General features: G+C 35.0%; 1 protein-coding gene across 1 annotated transcript in view; it reads right to left on the bottom strand.

Moving 5' to 3' along the window:
- LRRIQ3 (leucine rich repeats and IQ motif containing 3) overlaps positions 1-6,000 on the bottom strand; it is a 145,359-nt gene that overhangs the window by 131,278 nt on the left and 8,081 nt on the right. The window lies entirely within an intron of this gene.

Genomic DNA, 6,000 nt, shown 5'->3' with positions numbered 1-6,000 from the left:
AAATCACTAATCATCAGGTAAATGTAAATTAAAACCTTACTCCTGCAAGAATGGCCATAATTAAAAAGTCAAAAATCAACAGATGCTGTCATGGATGTGGTAAAAAGGAACACTTTACACTGCTAGTAGAATGTAAACTAGTATAATCCGTATGGAAACTCCTTAAAGAACTAAAAGGAGAACTACCATTTGATCCAGCAATCCCACTACTGGGTATTTACCCAAAGGAAAAGAAGTCATTATATTAAAAAAAGACATAGGCACACATGTTTGCAGCAGCAGCACAATTCATAATTGCAAAGATATGGAACAAACCTAAGTACCCATCAACCAATTAGGGGAAGAAAATGTTACACACACACACACACAGACACACAAACACACACACACACACCATGGAATACCACCCAGCCATAAAAAGGAACAAAATAATGTCTTTTGTAGCAACTTGGATGGAGCCTGGAAGGCCATTATTCAAAGTGAAGTAACTCAGGAATAGAAAACCAAATATCATTAAGTTCTCACATATAAGTGTGAGCTAAGCTATGCGAATGTGAAGGCATGAGAATGATATAATGTACTTTGAACACTCAAGGGGGAAGGTTGGGAGGGTGATGAGGGATAAAAGACTACATACTGGGTACAGTGTACACTTCTTTGCTCCCAGGTACACTCAAGTCTCAGAAATCACCGCTAGAGAACCTATCCATTTAACCAAATAACACCTGGACCCCAATAACTATTGAAATAAAAATTAAAAAACAAAACCAAAATAGTCAAAAAATAACAGATGCTGGTGAGGTTGTGGAGAAAAAGGAATGCTTATACACTGTTGGTGGGAGTGTAAATTAGTTCAACCATTGTGGAAGACAGTGTGGTGATACCTCAAAGACCTAAAAGCAGAAATACCATTTGATCCAGTAATATCGTTACTGGGTATATACCTAAAGCAAAAAAAAAAAAAATTGTTCTATTATAAAGATACATGCACACATATTTCACTGCACCGCTATTCACAATAGCAAAGACATGAAATCAACCTAAATGCCCATCAATGCTAGATTGGATAAAGAAAATGTGGTACACCATGGGATAGTGTACAGCCATAAAAAAGGCAAGAGCATGTCCTTTACAGGAACACAGATGTAGCTGGAGGACATTATCCTTAGCAAATGAATGCGGTAACAGAAAACCAAATACTGCATTTTCTCCCTTTTATGTGGAGCCTAAGTGATGAAAATACATGGACACATAAAGGGGAACAACACACTGGGGCCTACTGGAGGGTGGAGAGTGGGAGGGGAGAGAGATCAGGAAACATAACTAATGGGTACTAGGCTTAACATCTGAGTGACTAAATCACCTGAACAACAAACTCCACTGAAACAAGTTTACCTATGTAACAAACCTGCACATGTATCCCCGAACTTAAAGCAAAAACTTTAAAAATCCAAACTATTAAGAACCCTGGTTTCTTAATGAAATGTGCTAACCTGCTACCTTAGAATGTCACACTTCTCTCGCAGTATAGCCTTCTTTGGCAAATTATTGCCTAGTCATTATTTAGATTCTGATTCCATGCCCACATCCCCAATTTAGTGATATTATACACACACACACACACACACACACACACACACATATGTGTATGTGTGTGTGTGTGTGCATGTGTTATTATTTAATAGCCCTGCTTTCCACTAAATTATATGTACCCTGTGAACAGAAAAACTTATTTTATGGTAGGTAGTTTTTCCCAAATTTTTGCACATGTCCTGACCTAGAACTTAGTCAGATTTCAATAAATGTCTGTTTCATAGACGTGTCTATCTTTTCCTTTCCTCAGAGAAATAGCAAACTATGGGAGAGGAACCCTTAAACAACTTCTAAGTACAAATGACAAAGTCTCTCTCATTTTGGTAGAAATCTATTATAAATTCCTTTATTTTTAATTTTCCACAACCAATACTCAATCTCTTCCAAACCATAACAAAAAAGGTGTAATAAATCATTCCAAAATTTACTGGCTTAAAATAACCACCATTTTAGTATTCTGAAGATTTTGTGTATTGACTCAGTGGAAGTCAGCAGATCTCCAACTGAGAACTGAAGTGGCTGAAGCATCAGGCAGTTCACTCCTCCAGTGAACTGCTGGAAGCTTAGATTCAGCTGGGAGGCTGAGATGAACAAGCCTTTCTTTCATACTGTCTCAGGGCCTCTCTATCTTGACCTGTCCTCTCCATGCTATCTATCCATGTGTGTCTGAAATGGGGTAGCCAGACTTTTTTTTTTTTTTTGAGACACAGTCTCACTCTGTCACCTAGGTTGGAGTGTAGTGGCGCAATCTCAGCTCGTTGCAACCTCTGCCTTCTGGGTTCAAGCGATTCTCCTGCCTCAGCTTCCTGAGTAGCTGGACTACAAGCGTATGACATCACAGCTGGCTAATTTTTTTATTTTTAGTAGAGATGGGGTTTCACCATGTTGGCCAAGCTGGTCTCAAACTCCTGGCCTCCAGTGATCCACCCACCTCGGCCTCCCAAAGTGCTGGGATTATAGGCATGAGCCACTGCACCCAGCCCAGGTAGTCAGACTTTCTACATGCTAGACTCAGGGTTCCCAAAAGCAGAAAAGCAGAACCTGTCTGACCTTCCTACAGCTTAGGTTCAACTGAAGCATCCCCTCAGCCACATTCTACTGGTTAGAAGTTCATTTTATTTTTCAAGCACCTTATAAACTAGGTACAGAAAAAGTAAATAAAATATAAGGTATTCTGAGCTTGGTGATTTCAAGTAAGTTATGTGTCCTATGCCATAGTTCCCTCATCTGTAAAATGAAGATAATAATAACATTAGCACATAGAATTGATATAAGGACAAAATGAGTCAACATAAAGGGTTTAGAACAGTGTCTGGCACTTAATGATATGGTTTAGCTGTGTCCCCACCCAAATCTCATCTTCATTGTAGCTCCCATAATTTCCATGTGTTGCGGGAGGGACATAGTGGGAAATAATTGAATCATAGTGGTGTTTTTCTCCATACTGTGCTCATGGTAGTGAATAAGTCTCATGAGAGCTGATGGTTTTATAAGGGAAAACCCTTTTTGCTTGGTTCTCATTCTCTCTTGTCTATTGCCATGTGAGACATGCCTTCCACCTTCTACCATGATTGTGAGGCCTTCCCAGCCAAGTGGAACTGTGAGTCCATTAAATCTCTTCTTCTTTATAAACAACCCACTCTTGGGTGTGTCTTTATCAGCACACTCACACATTTAATGAACTCACTCAGGATGAAAACAGACTAAGACAGGAAGCACTACAAATAATTGAATGCCTAGTTCAATTAACAATTCAAGATAAAATCTATGCTTCAAAAATATGTCAAGGGACCTGCAGTTTCCAGTGTGGCATGTAAGGAGCTTGAAGAAGTCACTCCATCCTAACAACACATTAAAAAGCTGAATAAATTGAAAATCAACAACTCTTTTTGCTACACAAAAGAAGTAAGGTCATAGGGTAAACTGCTGACCCCAAAATTGAAGCAACAGACAGACAGTACAGAAACTCATCAGAAACAGACACACAGGGAGCAGGGATGTTGGAAATACCAGACTGGGAATTGAAAACAACTAGGATTAATACACTAATGGCTCTAACAGAAAAAGTAGGCAACATACAAAAACGGATAATGTAAGTAGAGAGATAGAAATTCTATAATGTAAGTAGAGAGATAGATATTCTAAGAAAGAATAAAAAAGAAATTCTAGAGACCAAAAACATTGTAACAGAAATGAAGAATACCTTTGAAGGGCTCATTAGTAGACTGGACATAACTGATACAAGAATGTGAGGATATGTCAACAAAAACCTTCAAAACTAAAAACCAAAGAGAAAAAAAGACTGGAAAAATAATAATATTTTAGAAGGATGGGACCCACTTATAAAGGTGTAACATATGTGTAGTGAAAATGCCAAAAAAGGAAAAATAGAAAGGAAAAAAAAGAGTATTTAAAACAATAATGAATGAAAATTTACTCTAATGTCAGACACTAAGCCACAGATTCAGGAAACTCAGAGAACACCAAGTAGGATAAATGTAATAAAATAAAAACAAAAACAAAAACAAAACCCCAAACCTAGGCATTTAATATTTAAACTTCAGAAAATCAAAGAAAAAGTCTTGGAAAAAGCCAAATAATTTTAAATCTTACTCATAAAGGATCAAGGATAATAATTCCATTTGACTTAACAGAAATCATGCAGGCAGAAGAGAGTAGAGTGAAATATTTAAAGTTTTGAGAGAAAAAAACTCACTGACCTAGAATTCCATATTGTGCAAAATTATTCTTGAAAAGTGAAATAGAAATAAATTATGTCAGACAAATATTGAAGTAATTTGTTGTCAGTAGACCTGTCTTGTATGAAATATTAAAAGAAGTTTTGAGAGAAGGAAAATGATATAGGTCAGATACTCATATCTATGTTAAGAAAGAGTGTTGGGAAAAGAACACATGAGGATAAAATCAAAATCCCTTATTTTTCTTAGTTGAATAATTTGTCCAAAATAATAATAGCAACTAGTTTTAATTCATTCAACAACAACAGAATACACATTGGTTTCAAGCTAACATGGTACACTCATTCACCAAGCTAGACCACATTCTGGGCCATAAAACACACCTTACCAAATTCAAAGAACCAAAGCCATGCAATGTCTTATTTCAGAAGGCAATGGAATTAAATTAGATATCAATAACAGACAAACAGCTGGAAAATTCCAAAATACTTGGGAGATTTATAAAGAACACACGTCTCAATAACACATAGGTCAATAAAAATTTAAAGATGTTTTGAACTAATAAAAATAAAATGTAAATTTTAACAAAATTTGTGGGATATAGTAAAAGCAGTACTTAAAAGGAAATTCACAGCACTGAATACATATATTTGAAAAGAATAAAGATTTAAAATGAATCATCTAAGCTGCTATCTCTAGAATTTGATAAAGAGCAAATTTAATCAAAGGAAATAGGAGAAAAGTAAGTAATAAATACAGTAGGGTTATTTTTCAGAAGATTATAATTCTTAATTATAGTCTCAAATATTCTGGGAGGGGGCATATTTTATCATTATCTCATTCCAGAACACTCCGTAAACATCTATAGTCTCTGTGCAAAATAAATACTTTACTCAGATTATATGTAGGTTCTTCTATAATACAAAGCACCTAACCATTAACCTGTGGTTCTGATCTTTAGTGAAGAATGGGGAGGTCTTTCCATATACTCTCTGTGGTTACTTTTACCATGCAATAATAAATCTTACTCCAAAATATAGCTCTTCCTTATCTGCTAGGAAATTCAGAGTTAACTTGTTTCCAACTTTTATTTTAGAATCAAGGAGTACATGCACAGGTTTGTTACAAAAGTATATTGCATAATGTTGTGGTTTAAAGTATGGAGTAATTTGTGATCCAAGAAGTGAGCACAGTACCCAAGAGATAATTTTTTTTCAACCTTTACCCATCTTTTTCTTTCCCAATTCTTGTATTCCTCTCAATTATCAAATTTCATCCCATATGTCTAATAACATATTTTTCAGTTCCTCTTAACTGATTTTTGTTTTACATGTGTCCAATATTTTAAACTCTTCTCAGTTGGTTAATTTGTAGTTGATGTGATATGAATACTAAAATAATTTAGTCTTACAAGCAGTCTTCCCTATACACTATGTTAATTTATATTTATTTTCTCTAGTAATATTCACCTGTCAACAATATGTATTTGCCAGCATATAAACAATCTTAAGATTTTTTAAAATTCCAAAAAAGAGCATTATAATACCTGATTATTCCTATTAAAGAGAAAGATTAACATATGATTAATAAGTTATAGCAATGTTTTTATTAAAAAAACTAGTATTCTATATTCAGAATATAAAGTATGTTTCAGTTATTCATATTATTTAGCTACATATTCTGTCAAACTTTCCAATTATTTTGGAAA

Source organism: Cebus imitator, unplaced genomic scaffold (genome assembly GCF_001604975.1).
Source record: "Cebus imitator isolate Cc_AM_T3 unplaced genomic scaffold, Cebus_imitator-1.0 Scaffold3, whole genome shotgun sequence".
In the NCBI taxonomy this organism is placed as follows: domain Eukaryota; kingdom Metazoa; phylum Chordata; class Mammalia; order Primates; family Cebidae; genus Cebus; species Cebus imitator.
This window is presented reverse-complemented; position numbering and strand designations above follow the sequence as displayed.